The sequence below is a fragment of the Podarcis gaigeae genome (assembly GCF_964106915.1).
Source record: "Podarcis gaigeae genome assembly, chromosome: 10".
NCBI lineage: Eukaryota > Metazoa > Chordata > Lepidosauria > Squamata > Lacertidae > Podarcis > Podarcis gaigeae.
In genome coordinates, this window is record NC_139686.1 from 357,908 (window position 1) to 374,047 (window position 16,140).

At 44.5% G+C, this 16,140-nt stretch overlaps 3 protein-coding genes and 1 long non-coding RNA gene across 12 annotated transcripts in view; 2 read left to right on the plus strand and 2 right to left on the minus strand.

Moving 5' to 3' along the window:
• LOC310826004 (uncharacterized protein) overlaps positions 1-16,140 on the minus strand; it is a 65,455-nt gene that overhangs the window by 26,849 nt on the left and 22,466 nt on the right. The gene's annotated exons all lie outside the window — the stretch shown is intronic.
• LOC310825835 (uncharacterized protein) overlaps positions 1-16,140 on the plus strand; it is a gene marked incomplete at its 3' end in the record, with an annotated part of 63,158 nt that overhangs the window by 15,623 nt on the left and 31,395 nt on the right. The gene's annotated exons all lie outside the window — the stretch shown is intronic.
• Positions 1-16,140, minus strand: part of LOC310826044 (uncharacterized protein) — a 160,119-nt gene that overhangs the window by 5,313 nt on the left and 138,666 nt on the right. For 2 of the 7 annotated variants that reach the window (XM_083700517.1, XM_083700515.1), the window contains exons 4-5: positions 10,758-10,930; positions 6,381-6,519 (exon numbers count right to left, since the gene is read on the minus strand). The exons of 1 other annotated variant lie outside the window; for it this stretch is intronic. The gene's annotated coding sequence lies outside the window, so the exon portion shown is untranslated. 4 more of the 7 variants (XM_083700516.1, XM_083700519.1, XM_083700518.1 and 1 more) reach the window with 4 other exon arrangements.
• On the plus strand, positions 13,577-14,563 carry LOC310826308. Its single transcript, XR_014555723.1, has 2 exons — positions 13,577-13,726; positions 13,889-14,563. It is a non-coding gene; the product is annotated as an uncharacterized lncRNA (long non-coding RNA).

A 16,140-nucleotide genomic window follows, 5' to 3' on the forward strand; every position in this document is an offset into this window, starting at 1 on the left:
TCTCGGATTCTGCCGGTCATCTCTGCCAGTTGCATATAGTCTATCAGCTGCATCTGCCATTCTTCCAGTGTGGGTAGATCTTGAGTCTTCCAATTCTTGGCAATGAGTATCCTTGCTGCTGTTGTTGCGTACATAAAAAATGTTCGGTCCTTCTTTGACACCTTCTGGCCGACAATACCCAGGAGGAAGGCCTCTGGTTTCTTAGTGAAGGTATACTTAAATACCTTTTTCAACTCATTATATATCATTTCCCAGAAGGCCTTCACTTTAGGGCAAGTCCACCAGAGGTGAAAGAATGTTCCTTCATTTTCTTTACATTTCCAACATTTATTATCAGACGAATGGTATATTTTGGCAAGTTTAACTGGGGTCATGTACCATCTGTATATCATTTTCATTACATTTTCCTTCAAAGCATTACATGCTGTGAAGTTCAGCCCAGTGGTCCACAACCTTTCCCAGTCCTCAAACATAATGTTATGCCCAATATCCTGTGCCCATTTTATCATAGCAGATTTAACCATTTCGTCTTGTGTGTTCCATTTTAACAGCAAGTTATACATTCTTGATAGTACCTTAGTCTTTGGTTCTAACAATTCTGTCTCCAACTTCGATTTCTCCACCTGGAACCCTAGTTTTTTGTCATTTTTAAAAACTTCTTTAATCTGGGCGTAATGTAACCAGTCTCGCACTTTACCCTCCATTTTCTCCAAACTCTGCAATTTCCAATTGTCACCGTCTTTTTCTAATATTTCCCAATATTTTGGCCATTTGGCCTCCATATTGGGTCTTTTTCAGGCCTTGGCTTCCAGAGGGGACAGCCACCTCGGAGTTTTGTTTTCCAATAAGTCTTTGTATTTTGTCCAGACATTAAATACTGCTTTCCTGACAATATGGTTCTTAAAGGCCTTATTGATCTTGACTTTGTCATACCATAAGTATGCATGCCAGCCAAAAGCATTGTTAAAACCTTCCAAGTCCAACACATCAGTCTCTTCAAGAAGTAGCCAGTCTTTTAGCCAGCAGAAAGCTGCGGCTTCATAGTACAGTTTTAAGTCTGGCAGGGCGAAGCCCCCTCTTTCTTTCGCATCAGTTAATATCTTAAACTTAATTCTGGGCTTTTTGCCCTGCCAGACAAATTTAGAAATATCTCTCTGCCACTTCCGGAAACACTCCGTCTTGTCCACAATTTGCAATGCTTGAAACAAAAACAACATCTTTGGCAATACATTCATCTTAATAGCAGCAATTCGGCCTAACAAAGAAAGCTTCAATTTTGTCCAACTGTCCAAGTCTCTCTTAATTTCAGACCAACATTTTTCATAATTATCCTTAAATAGACTCAGATTTTTTGCTGTTATGTTTACCCCTAGGTACTTTACTTTTTTAACCACAGTTAGTTCTGTTTCTCTCTGAAACCGTTCTGACTCTGTATCTGTCAAGTTTTTCCCCAACGCCTTGGTTTTCTGTTTATTTAGTTTGAATCCCGCCACCCGACCAAAGTCTTGAATCAGTTGTAATACTCTTTTTGTACTAGATTCTGGCTCCTGCAAAGTCAAGACTAGGTCATCTGCAAAAGCTTTAAGTTTATATTGTTTCGCTCCGACCTGAATCCCTTGCACCAACCGGTCCCCTCTAATCCTATTCAAGAGCACCTCCAGGACCGAAATAAATAACAGAGGGGAAATCGGGCAGCCTTGTCGTGTACCTTTTTCAATTTTAAACTCTTCTGTAACCACATTGTTAACTATCAATTTTGCCTTCTGTTCTGAGTATATTGCATCAATCCCATTCTCAAAACCCCGTCCCACTCCCATTTCTTTTAAATTTCCCTTCATAAATTTCCAAGAGATATTATCAAAGGCCTTCTCCGCATCTATAAAGATTAACACTGCTTTTGTGTTTATGTTTGTTTGCAAAAGTTCCAGAATGTCAATGATGTTCCTTGTGTTGGCAAACATATGTCTACCTGGGAGAAAGCCTGCCTGGTCTTTATGAATTACTTCATTTAAAACTCTTTTAAGTCTGCTTGCCAAAATATCTGCGAATATTTTATAATCCACATTTAAAAGGGAGATGGGACGATAGTTCTTGAGTTGTGTCTTCTCAATTTCCGATTTTGGTATCAATGTGATGAAAGCTTCCTTCCACGATTCCGGTGCCTTCTTTCCCTCCATAATTTCGTTACTGACCTCCATCAATGGTTGTATCAAATAATCTTTTAATGTCTTATAATACTTGGAGGTCAGGCCGTCCGGCCCTGGAGATTTGCCCAATTTCATGTTCTGAATGGCTTGTTCAATCTCTTGTCGTGTTATTTTGCTGTTCAGGAGTAATCTATTTTCTTGTGAAAGTTTTTAAAGTCCATTTTTCCCCAAAAATTGTTTAATCTCAGCCTCATCCTGCGGCCCTTGAGTATATAATTTTTTGAAATATTTCTGAAAACACTTTCTAATCTCCACGGGGTTCTGAATGTTTCTTCCTTCAATTTCCAAATTTGTTACTACATTTAACTTTTGTCTCTTCTTCAACTGCCAAACCAGCAGTTTCCCACATTTATTTGTTGATTCAAAAGTTTTTTGTTTCATTAGTTTGATCTTCCATTCTATTTCCTGGTTCATCAGTTTAGAATATTGTGCCTGATGGAGTTTAATTTCTCTCAGAATCGGCTGTGACTTCGGATTCGATCTTAACTTCTTCTCTAACTCTTTAATTTTCTCCAAGATCTTGTCTTTCCTCTCATTTTGTGTTCTTTTTTTTACAGCATTCTGTTGTATCAAGAACCCCCTCATCACGGCCTTGCTTGCGTCCCAAATAATTCTTTTTTCCACCGTAGTGCTCATGTTTATCTCAAAGTAGTCCTTCAAAACTTTTTGGGCCTTCTTAATAATCTCCTGATCTCTAAACAAATTGTCATTCATCTTCCATCTAAAGGAACCAGTTGGTAATAGTGTCATGTCCATTTTCAGTGCATTATGGTCGGAGCAGGTCTTTGGGCAGATTTCCACTTTCCTGACCTTGGGTGCCAGACCTCTAGTTATCCATATTTGGTCGATTCTTGTCCAAGTCAGCTGGGCTTCAGAGAAGAATGTTCCTTCTTTTCCCAAGGGGTTCTTCGTTCTCCAAATGTCAATCCAGTCCATATTGTCTGTCATTTCAAAAAAGGTCTTTGGTAGTCTGCCATCTTTCGTAACATTTTGGCTTTGTGACTTATCCATGTAAGTTGATACGACTCCATTCATGTCTCCCATCATAATGATGTTGTCATAGTCCAGATACTCCAGCATAGTCTCATGCAACTTCTTATAAAATTCCGATTTTCCTTCATTTGGTGCATAAATTCCTAATAGCAGAATCTTCTCTCCTTGGTGTTGTATTTCGATTGCCAAAATTCTTCCATGTTCATCTTTAAATAGAAATTTAGGTGACAGGCTCTCTTTTGCATAAATCACCACGCCTCTCTTCTTTACTGTGTCTGAGGATATAAATTCCTGACCAAGTCTTTTGTTTATTAACACTTTTCTATGGAGCCTAGTCACATGTGTTTCTTGTAGGCAAATAATGTCCAATTGTTCCTTTTTTAATATATGAAAAATTTTCCTCCTTTTTTCCGGAATATTACAGCCATTTATGTTCCAACTCAACAGTTGCAGAGACATCCTGAATAAATCTGGTTATTTTTCTGGGGGTGGTACCTTGTTCGCTGGGTCTTCAGAATCCAAGGGTGCCGGTGCCTCTGGTGCTCCAGGCCCTGAGGGTAATTCAAGTCCTTTTTGAAGGTCCTCTCCGTACACGTTTAGAAATTTATCTCTATCTTCCAATGTTCTAATTTTAATCTTCTTCCCTCTGAAAGTAAAAGATAGTCCTTGAGGAAAGTCCCACCTGAAGATGATTGAGTTGCTCCTCAGCAGTCTTGCTAGTTCCAAATACTCAGATCTAAGATCCAAAAGTTGTTTAGGAATGTCCTTGTAAATTTCAATTCTTTTGTCCAAAATGACCAGTGACTTTCCGTAATGCAGGCCCAGAATCTTGTCCCTTTCCTCCTTTGATCTCAATGTTATCAAGCAGTCTCTGGGTTTGTCTTTCTTTGTAAGTCTTCCAAGCCTGAAAGCTGATACAATTTTAAAGTCTTTTTCTTCTAAGTTCCAGAACTTGGAAAATATTTTGGTCAGAAACTCAGCTAAGTTGTCTTCTTCCACTTCTGGGACCGACCTTATCCTTAAATTAGTCTCCCTGTTCCGTAATTCAATCATAGAAAGGTAGGTCTGGTGTTCTCCTACTTGTTTACTGAGTGGTCTCACCTCTTTTTCTAGCTTTCCAAGTCTTTGGCTGGTATCTTCAGCCAATTTCCGATTTTCACCTGTAGCCTCCTTCAATTCTCCAATTGCTTGTGCATTCTGTGCCACTTGTCCAGTTAATCTATTTAGACATTCTGTGTTTTGGTCGATTTTAAATGTTTGCTCATCAGCTTTTTTATCCAAGGATTCAACTCTCTTATCCAAAGATTCCAATTTTTCATAGATTTTCTCTAAGATAGAAACAGTTGTTCCAGAGGCCATATCTTCCAATTGTAATTCCTCAGTTTCTCCTTCTCCTGCCCTTGGCAGGGATGCAGCTTCTTCCTCAGAAAGTAAAATAGGCACAGACGATCTACGTGGCTGTAAGGCTGTGGCTAAGGTTGTTTGTCTAGTTCTTACTCTATATTCCTTTTCTTTGGGCTCCTTTTCTTTAGGCTCCTTTTTTCTTGCACCACTCATTCCAAAGTTATCTAAAAGTCAAGGTCAGGCTGAGTTGTTTCCCATGGGAAAGAGACGGCCCAGATGGTAACAGTCAAACAGGAGGCCGGGAAAGAGAAAGTAAAACAATGCCACTGCTGTAAATTCCAAAACCTCTAGGGGGAGCTTAAAAAGTCTTTCGGGAAGAGATCAATTCCAATAAAGTTCATAAAATCAAAATTAATGTCCAGGAACCTTCAAATAGTAAATTTTAGCAGAGTTGGTATTAAATGAACACAATGTCTTAAATAGTGCTTGCTGGTATTCCAAATGATGCCTCAAAGTAGCAATTCCAGACCCCCTCAGATTGTTTCCAAGTTTAAATTCAAAGTATCCAAATCTGCAGGCTGACTGCTACAGTTACTCAGGCAGTTCCAGCACCTGGGTTTTTAACTTAAGTTGTAATTCCAATAGAAGAAGATGTCACAGTCCAAATTAGAAACGCAAAATCCAATGCTTACAGTCCTATTCTGCTTCAAAGGAGGTTCAATGGGTGCTCAGATCCATTAGGTTAAAAGTTCACTCTCTGCCTCCACTCCTCCTGCTCTTTGCTTTGAAGTATAGTAGCAGCGGAAGACGGACTTCCTTTTCTTCGTCAATCCGCTTTCAGCCAAATTCCGTTGCTTTTTAAAACTTTAAAATTTTTGAAAGTCCTTATTACTCACGGATTGTTGCTTTCCGAAACGTAGATTCCAGGAAGAAAGGTCAGCGCTCACCGGCAACAGCTTCGTGGCTTCGCTCCGTTGACTGCGGAGCGACCCTCAGCGCCGCTACCCCCTCCTCGATCCGGAGCCCCTTACGGGGTTCCTTCAACGTTTTGGGGGCAGCTCCTGGCGCCCGCCGGGTCCCAGGACCTCAGGCTTCTGCCGCCTGCGGTTTTCTGGTGTGGGTCTCCGCTTCGCCGTAGCGGACGACCCGTTTCAACGGAGCTTCCCTCTCCTAGTTAGAAGAGGGCAGCCATTACCGTTCGCGCCGCCTCCGGAAGTCTCTGGAAAAGATCCTAATGTTGGGAAGATGGAGGGCACAAGGAGAAGGGGACGACAGAGGATGAGATGGTTGGATAGTGTTTTCGAAGCTACCAGCATAAGTTTGACCAAACTGCGGGATGCAGTGGAAGACAGAAGTGCCTGGCATGCTCTGGTCCATGGGGTCACGAAGAGGCGGACACGACTAATCGACTAAAAAACAACAACAGCAACTTAGGGACCAACTATGTTTGTTCTAGGTATAAGCTTTCGTGTGCTTGCAAACTTCTTCATATAGTGGAGGGTAGTGGGAGATGGTAGTAGGAGTACCTTTGTGAGAAAAACCCCAGCCCACCCTCCCACGATATACAAGGGTCTGGTGACATCTGTTTCAGTGTATCTGAAGAAGTGTGCATGCACACCAAAGCTTATACCTAGAACAATCATAGTTGGTCTCTTAGGTGCTACTGGAGTATTTTTTAATTTTTTATTTCAACTGTGTCAGACCAACACGGCTACCTACCTGAATCTAGATGTCATGGGGTGTTGGGGAGCAGTAGTTCCTTTGGTGGGAGACATGTCCTGCACCTCCTGGGGTCATTTTTCCAACCTTGGTCCCCACCCTGCACTCAGCTCTCACCTGTGGCTTCCAGAAGCTGTCAGCATGCAACAGGGGTTCAAGGAACGGCTTCAACCGGCCGGCTAACCCAGGTGAGGAAAGCTGATGGGTCTCAAATCCTTGGGGGGCTGGGGAATTCTGCTGCACCTGAAGTCAATCCCTGGTGGATGGAGAGGAGGAGAACAACCGTGAATCCCACAGTCCAGAAGGCAGATTCTGCCCATGCGGAAGAGGAACGTGAAGGGCAGAGGGGGCACGTCAACCTGGAGGCTTGTTATCTAGTCCCAGGGTTACTCTGACATTGAATTATATATGAATTACAGTATTGAAATGCTCCTGCTCCCACTTCCTATTCTGATATTACTCTACTCTGCTTGTCTGTTTTTTACTTGAGTGCTGTTTTGGTTTGCTAAGTCAGGGTTTTACTGTGAGTTACATTTTTGCTATTTTTTGGGTCCTGTTATGCTTATCTGTCTTCAGTAATAAATTTCTCAGCTGATTTTTTCCCCTGCCTCTGAGTGTTTTCTCCTACTCTGCTAACTATACATCGATCATTATGGAGGAGCCAGATCTGCAACCTCAAGCCCTCATCAGCCTTGGCCCTGTGGACCTGAAGGAGCATCTCCACCCCCATCACTCAGTCTGGACAGGGAGGTCTGCCTCCGAGGGTCTTCTGCTGGTTCCCTTGCTGTTAGAAGTGAAGTTCCAGGGAACCAGGCAGAGGGCCTCCTGCCCCATGGAATGCCCTCCCTTCCGAGGGCAAGGAAACAGGCAACCATCTGACATTTAGAAGACAGCTGTATCAGGAGGTTTTTAACATTTGATGTTTTACTGTCTTGTATATGTACTGTACTGTCGGGAAGGTAAACAGCCTTTCCGTGCGCTGCTCTGGTTCACCAGAAGCAGCTTAGTCATGCTGGCCACATGACCCGGAAGCTGCACACCGGCTCCCTCGTCCAATAAAGCAAGATGAGCGCCGTAACCCCAGAGTCTGCCACAACTGGACCTAAGGGTCAGGGGTCCCTATACCTTTACCTATATGCACTCTAAGCTGCCCAGAGTGGCTGGGGGGAAAAGACGAATACTATAACTTTTACAGTGGTACTTCGTGTTACAGACACTTCAGGTTACAGTCTCTGCTAACCCAGAAATAGTACCTTTTGTTAAGAACTTTGCTTCAGGATGAGAACAGAAATCGCAGGAGGCCCCATTAGCTAAAGTGGTGCTTCAGGTTAAGAACAGTTTCAGGTTAAGAACGGACCTGCAGAACAAATTCAGTTCTTTTTTTTTTTTTTAAACATTTTTTATTGCTTTTTAGAAATACAGAAAAAAGAATAAAGGGTGGTTATAAGAAGATAGGGTATAAGTAACAAGTTTCCATATTCTTTTTCCATCTATTCTATAGGACTTCCCCACATCCTCCGAACCCTGCGTTCTCTGTCTTATAAAGCATCAGCAATTTGTTAACTTATTTCAAAACTTATTGTAACTTCCATTTTATCATGTTCCCTATTTTCAATTTTACTGTAGCTCAATTCTTATATGTTTTATATTAAACACAATAAAGTTATTTCATTATTTTACCTCTGAATTCTTGTGTCTTAATTTTCATTTCATTAACTTACATTTGCTGAAGCTAGAATTTCCTGAAAGGTGCATTTTTTAACATTCATACAGCTTATAATGTTTTTTCAAATAGTCCTTAAACTTTTCCCAGTCCTCCTCAGTTGTTTCTTCTCCCACGTCTCGGATTCTGCCAGTCATTTCAGCCAGCTCCATATAGTCCATCAACTGCGACTGCCATTCCTCCAGCGTGGGCAAATCTTGTGTCTTCCAATATTTTGCAATCAGGATCCTTGCTGCTGTGGTAGCATACATAAAAAAGGTTCTGTCCTTCTTAAGCACTCTCTGATCCACCATGCCCAGGAGGAAGGCCTCTGGTTTCTTGGGTAAGGTAAATCTAAGTACCTTTTTTAGTTCATTATGGATCATTTCCCAGAAGGCCTTCACTTTCGGGCAGGTCCACCAGAGATGAAAGAATGTCCCTTCCGCCTCTCCACATTTCCAACATTTGTTGTCAGACAGATGATATATCTTGGCTAACTTGACTGGGGTCATGTACCACCGGTATACCATTTTCATAATATTTTCCTTCAAGGCAGTGCAAGCCGTGAATTTCAAACCGGTGTTCCATAACCTTTCCCAGTCTGCAAACATAATGTTATGCCCCACATCCTGAGCCCATTTTATCATGGCGGATTTGACTGTCTCATCCTGTGTATTCCACTTAAGCAGCAAGTTATACATTCTCGAAAGTAGCTTACTTTTTGGCTCTAACAATTCAATCTCCAGTTTCGATTTTTCCACCTGGAATCCAACTTTTTTATCTATTTTAAATACCTCTTGAATTTGCGCATAGTGCAGCCAATCTCGTACCTTAGTTTTCAATTTCTCCAAACTTAGCAGCCTCCAATTGTCTCCAGTTTTTTCAATTATTTCCCAATATTTAGGCCAATGGGCCTCCATGTTGGGTCTCTTACGTGCCTTGGCCTCCACCGGTGAGAGCCACCTCGGAGTTTTACTCTCCAATAAGTCTTTGTATTTTATCCAGACCCTCCAAATTGCTCTTCTAACAATATGGTTTTTAAACAATTTGTGCACTTTAACCTTGTCATACCACAAATATGCATGCCACCCAAACGCATTGTCAAACCCTTCCAGATCCAGGACGTCAGTGTTCTCCAATAAAATCCAATCTTTCAACCAGCAGAAGGCTGCAGATTCATAATATAGCCTCAAGTCTGGCAGGGCAAATCCCCCTCTTTCTTTCGCATCAGTTAATATCTTAAACTTTATTCGGGGCTTTTTGCCCTGCCAAACGAACTTAGAGATATCCCTCTGCCACTTTCCAAAACATTCCACCTTGTCCACGATCTGTAGGGCCTGAAACAAAAATAACATTTTCGGCAATACATTCATCTTTACAGCAGCTATTCGGCCTAACAAGGAGAGTTTCAATCTTGACCATATTTCCAAGTCTCTTTTAATTTCTGACCAACATTTCTCATAGTTATCTTTAAACAAATTCAAATTTTTGGAGGTCAAGTACACCCCTAGGTATTTTACCTTTTTAACCACATTCAGCTCCATTTCTTTGGAGAACTCATCTGTTTCTGTAACTGTCAAATTTTTTGCTAAAACCTTAGTTTTTTGCTTATTTAACTTAAACCCCGCCACCCGACCAAAATCAGAAATTAATTCTAACACTCTTTTAGTGCTGGAGACTGGTTCCTGAAGTGTTAATACCAAGTCGTCTGCAAATGCTTTCAATTTATATTGTTTCACTCCGACCTCGATTCCCTGAACCAACCGGTCCTTTCTAATCATATTTAGCAACACCTCCAGAACCGAAATAAACAATAGGGGGGATAGAGGGCACCCCTGTCGTGTCCCTTTTTCAATATTAAACTCCTCTGTCACCACATTGTTTACTATATCAATGTGATGAAAGCTTCTTTCCACGTTTCCGGTGCCCTCCTTCCCTCCATTATCTGGTTACAAACCTCCATCAAAGGTTGTATCAAATCGTCCTTTAAAACTTTATAGTATTTGGAGGTTAAGCCATCCGGGCCTGGAGACTTGCCAAGTTGAAGATTTTGAATGGCACTTTCAATTTCTTGCAGTGTAATGTTACAGTTCAGGTTTGTTCTCATTTCCAGGGGTATTTTTTGTAATCCATTAGTTTTAAGAAATTGATCTACCTCTGGGGCTTTTTGCGGCCCTTGTGTATAAAGTTCTTTGAAGTACCTCTGGAAGCACTTTCTGATTTCCTCGGGTTTCTGAACCATTCTCCCTTCGATCTCTAGATTTGTAACCGTATTAAGCTTTTGTCTCTTTTTCAACTGCCAGGCTAGCAGTTTCCCACACTTATTCGCCGATTCGAAGGATCTTTGTTTCATTTGTTTAATTTTCCATTCCACCTCTTGGTTTATCAATTTTGAATATTGCGCCTGGAAAAATTTCACTTCTCTTAACACATCCTTCGACTTAGGCCTAGATCTTAATTTTTTCTCTCCTTCTCTTATTTTCTCCAATATCTTCTCCTTCTTTTCATTCCAGAGCCTTTTCTTAATTGTGTTTTGTTGTATTAGAAACCCTCTCATAACTGCCTTACTTGCGTCCCAGATTGCAGAACAAATTCAGTTCTTAACCCGAGGTACCACTGTACTATTATTATTATCATGTGATTTTTTGTAGTTAATTTGGAATTCGTACTGCAATATCAGCTTACGAAATGTTATGGGTGGAGAAAATCACAGGGTTGCTGTAAACTATAATCCCACCCACGAACTCTCATTCACATACAGTCTGTAAATTTGGGGAGGTCACACACCTCACCTGTGCTAATACTGGCAGTCTTTGGCCTACACAGGCACACCCGGTGTGTAGAGCCTCCAGCCCCAGGCACTGTCTATCATGAAAATGGGTCCTTTGACTGGGAAGATTCGTGCAGTCGCTGTCATCAGATGCTGATGGATTGTATCTCAGCTTGTCAGTCACTCTGACATTACCTACAAAGAATAAGAGGAACAGAAATGCTTTGGAGGTGCAACTTCCATATCAATCCTAAGAGCCATTCCATAGACTCTGCAGCCCTGTTTCTGATGACAGGTGTACATTATCCTCATCCTCAGTGGAAAAGACATTAAAGATGGAAGCCTGAGAGAGAGGAAAAGGTTTCTGGCTGCTTCCTGGGTGGGATTGCGGAAACCAAGCGCTGCTTCTGAGAAGGCCTCCCCCCTCCCCTCTTCCTCTGGGGATTTCCTCTCCTCTCCAGGGGACCAGTGGTTGGACTGGGCAGAATGGCTGAGTCTGGACAGGGCAGGGGCTTATGGGGTGGGAAGAGGACGGTGATTGCAGGAAGGAAGGGGTGGGGCGACAGGACCCCCACTTTCCAGGGGTCCCTCTCTGGTCGCCTTGAGGGGGGGTTCGATTCCTGGGCGGGAGGGAGAAGCCAAGGCGGCCCCCCAGCTGTCTCCCCCCCTACCAATGCTGCGCTTCCTTGCCCCGGGGGTGCCCCTTCCTCCCCCCGCCCTTGCCCCCCTCGCATCTCGGAGTCTCCCCTGCACCCAGACGCCCCCTTGGCTCACCCCTCGCTATCTGTCCGTCCCTATTGCCCCCCCAAGACGAGCCGGGGAGGGACAGGGGGGGTCTCTATCCAGGTGCCTCCCGCACCCCTTAACCCTTTCCTGGCCCGCTTCTCCGCGCCCCAGGGATGCCTGCGCGGGGGAAACGGAGCCAGGGGTCCTCGTGGGTGGGCGCCTGATACGGAAAGGGGGGGCATGTCTTCTTCACCTTCTTCTTCGCTACAATATATCAATTTATTTCCAATTGTCAATGTCGAAAGGGACTAAAATCTATAAAATTCATAGAAAATCAGCGTGCCAGTTTGCTCAATTACTCTAGGACTCCATCACACCTCCCCTGTCCAGCATAATCCCTCCAGCAAGGTGTCAAGACCCTAATCCTTTCAAATTGCTCTGATCAGCCTTTCCTCCAGACAATGTCAGTGGCAGACTATGCATATTTGGGACTATTGTTTTCTCATCCCCAGGAAGTGTTTATCTGTGCATATCTCCAGCTCTGCATATTCCCCCCTCCCTCCTCCTTATGTTAATCCGGTGTAGCTCTGCATATTCCCCCCTCCCTCCTCCATATGTTAATCTGTGCAACCCAACCTCCCTTTAATATATTCATGATGTAATCTGTGTAACCAAACCTCTCTTTAATGTATTCATGACGTGTTTTGCACTGTATTCTGGGACATGGAGGGAGTTTCAAAAACTCATGTCACCCCTTTCTCACTGTTCAATCTTGCCTTGAACCTGTTGCGCAATAAACTTGGATCTTCTGCAGTTTGCTCCTGTCTCCGGCTGAGCTCATTTTCCTCCGCAGGGACCCACGGACTTAGTCCGATGAGCTGGGTGGCAGAGCAGCCTCGCACCCAGATTTTGCCGTAACAGCGCCCCACCTCCGCCCCTGCGAGGAAAGCCCCCTTGGCAGCAGGCGTGCCGGGATCCAGGCCCCACGGAAGGCGCTTGGGGTCTCTGGGTCCTTTTCTCCCCCCTCCCCCCGATTCTCCTTTCCTGCAACATCCTAGCGCCCCCCCCCCAGAGCTACGGGGCAGAGCAGCAATCCGGAGAGGAAGCTCCACTTCCGGGAGAAGCCGGCAGGGTGGGAGGGGGCTCACCCCCCCATTCCTTCAGCAGAAGCCGGATTGGAGGAGGAGGAGGAAGGGGTGGGATGTTTGGGGGCGGGATCTGGGGTTGTGGGGGCGGGGTGAGAGAAGGATGTGCCGGGAGGGGAGGGAGAGAATTGGGGGGGGGAGAGGAAGCTTTCCCCCCTCCCCTTTTCTTTAGTGGATCAGGAGAGCGGGGGAGGGGCTGATCCCGGAGATCCAGCTGCAAAGAGGGGTCTCCCCCCCACAAGTGCAACATCCTCCCCACCCCACCCCACGAGCCTAGATCCCTCCGTGTTTTAGGTCTTGGCGCTGTTCAAAGCAGGAACGGGGGGGGGGCAGCTAAACGACTCCCCCCCAATCCCAGCTCCCCACCCCAGCCTCTGACTCAGGCCAGGACAAGGACCCTGGACACAGGCCCCGTCCAGGCACAACAGCCAAGAGGCTCAGCAAAGCAGCCGATACAATGGGAGCCAGAAGCGGATTCCAAAATCTGAGGGATCCCTTGGACCAGAAACAAGGAGACCAGCCAGGAAGAGCAGAGCAAAAGAGCAGCCAGTAGGTCTTGATGGAAGACTGTCGCCACAGGACTCCCACCTGCCACCAGGGGGAACAAGATGGAAGCCCCCAACAACAGAAGACCCCAACTTTTATTAGCTCCGAATCCCCCATGCTACAACCCAAGACTACATCATGACTACATCATTGACACATCACACAGAGGAGGGGTTGAGGGAGGAGTTGGGGTGGTAACCTGAGTGTCTTGTCGAGAGCCAGTGGGGTGTAGTGGTTAAGAGCGGTAGTCTCGTAATCTGGGGTACCGGGTTCGTGTCTCCGCACCTCTACATGCAGCTGCAGGGTGACCTTGGGCCAGTCACACTTCTGTGAAGTCTCTCAGCCCCACTCACCTCACAGAGTGTTTGTTGTGGGGCAGGAAGGGAAAGGAGAATGTTGAATGAATGAATGAATGAATGCTGAATGAATGCTTCGGTCTCTGGCTGCGCTCCTTTTGTTCCGCAGGGACCTGCAGACTCAGTCCGATGAGCTGGGTGGCAGAGCAGCCTCACACCTAGATTTTCCATAACAATGTCTTATATATATAATAAATGTTCATAAATGTACCAACCAGGCACATACATCATGTCAACCACATGTCTGGAGCAGCTCAGGAAGACCGTCCTGAAACCATTTCCAAACTGACCAAATGTTTTCTCTGCAAGGAGGGAGGGGGTGAGGGAACCTTCCCATTGTCTCAGGAATTGGGAAATCACCATCTCAAAGGTACGACCAGACTACCAGGAAAGGGAATCAGATAAGGCATTATCAGATAACCTGGCAGACAGGAAAAACAACAACATTCACATTTCTGTTGTAGACTGCCTTTTCTGTGATGTAGGTATGATTTTTGTAGTAGGTGGTCTTGGGTTACGCCCCTCCTGTGATGAATGCAGGGCTGGTCTGGAGCTCCAGGGCAGGGAATTTAAAATGTCTATATAAGGGCAGGCACACCTTAGTTGGGGGTCCTCCTCAGGGGAGCACCCTGTTGCAACAGATCAATCAAGATGAGGCTTACTAGCTGCTTTGCTTCTCAATAGTCTCTGGTTGCCTCTGCTCTTTCCTCCTACCGATGGAGAACCTACAAGGGACTCTATAAAGGGCTCTTGTGTCCCCCATAAGGGAAGAAGGGCAGCTTTATTTACAACAGATGGCACCCCAGATGGGACCTTCGGTTGGCCGGATTCAAGGGGGGCAAGGAAGGACCGGTGATCCAGCGTGCACCAGGCCATTTGCCAGGAGGAGCCACCAGTCCTCTAGTGACCCCAGGGTCTGGAATGAACTGGAGTTCCAGCGGGGATAACCAGAGGAAGCAACGCTTGATCAGGCCAAAAATTGATTTGTTTTTAAAAATAATCTTTATTGATTTAAATTACACACATATACAAAGAATTTGGAATGTCATACTGCACCTCCCCTTCCGGTCTGCTCCTCTTTTTCCCTCTTTCTGCTCATTGCCATCGCACCACCAGTTCCTGGGCTCTGAGCCTTCTTCCCTTGTGGGTCCCCCAGCTGGTGCCTCCCCCCCCCACCAGCCAGTCCTTGACAACAACAACAGCCACAGCACTGTGGTCATCTGGTAGGAAAACTCCCGAGTAGCATGATTGAAGCAAAACTTCTGGGACTATGGAAAAACACACTCTTTCCCAAACCCTGGAATAAGCAGGAGCTCTGGGGTTGCCCCATGGGGTTCATAAGTGAAGATGCCCCCCCCAGGAGACTTCCCTGCTACCTGCAGCCCCTCCTTCCCCCTCTTGAAATTAGGCTTGGGGGGAAATCTCCCATTCAATTTCAGTATTTCAAGTTTTCTTCAGAACACGCAGGAGGCAGCGATAAAGTTCTGGTGAAGAAGCAGTACTTGGAGATCATGCGGTGGGGGGGGGGGGTGACAGAGTTTGGTGCAAAACCCAAAGGTACTTTCATCTAAAATTATACTCATGATTGTGAGATGTTGCCTTCATTATTTCATTATTATACAGTTTAACATATAAACACCAGAACATCAAATATACCTCATGCTTTTCGGAATGATTTCCTGCTGAGATCATTGCTCAGAGTGGACTCTGAGAGGAAGATGTCCCACACTCCATACATCTAAATGGGTTCTCCCATGTGAGAGTCCTGGGATGTTCCTTGATCACTCTCTTATAAATAAAGCACTTTTTGCAATCTTTTCATTTAAACTGCTTCTCCTCTCTGAGTTTGTTGATGGTTTGAAGGGTTTCAACTCTTAAAGTTCTTCCTGTCCATAGGTCTGGTGATTCTGAACTTCCACTAAGAGTGAACCTCTATCTACATTCCTGATATTTATATGGTTTCTCCTTTGTGTGAGTTTGTTGACATAAATCAAGGCTTCCACTTTGACTGAAGCTCCTTCTACAGTCCATACCTTTAAATGGTTTCTTCCTTGTGTGTCTGCTGATGTTTTCTAAGATTTCCACTCTGAGTGAAGCATTTAGTATTTACTCCATACTTTTAAATGGTTTCTTCCGTGTGAGTCCGTTGATGTGTTCTAAGTTTTCCATTATCACTAAAGCTCTTTCCGCACTCCATACATTGAAATTGTTTCTTACCGATGTGAGCATGTTGATGTCTTCTAAGGTTTCCACTATAACTGAAGCTCTTTCCACACTTCATACATTTAAAAGGTTTCATCCCTGTGTGAGTCTGTTGATGTCTGCTAAGGCTTCCACTATCACTAAAGCCCTTTCCACACTCCATACATTTAAATGGTTTCTCCTCTGTGTGAATCCATTGATGTCTTCTAAGACTTCCACTGTGACTGAAGCCCTTTCCACACTCCATACATTTAAATGGTTTCTCCCCTGTGTGAGTCTGTTGATGTCTACTAAGGCTTCCACTATCACTAAAGCTCTTTTCACACTCCATACATTGAAATGGTTTCTCCCCTGTGTGAGTACGTTGATGTCTTCTCAGGTGTCCACTCTGACTGTAGACGTTTCCACACTTTATACATTTAAATGGTTT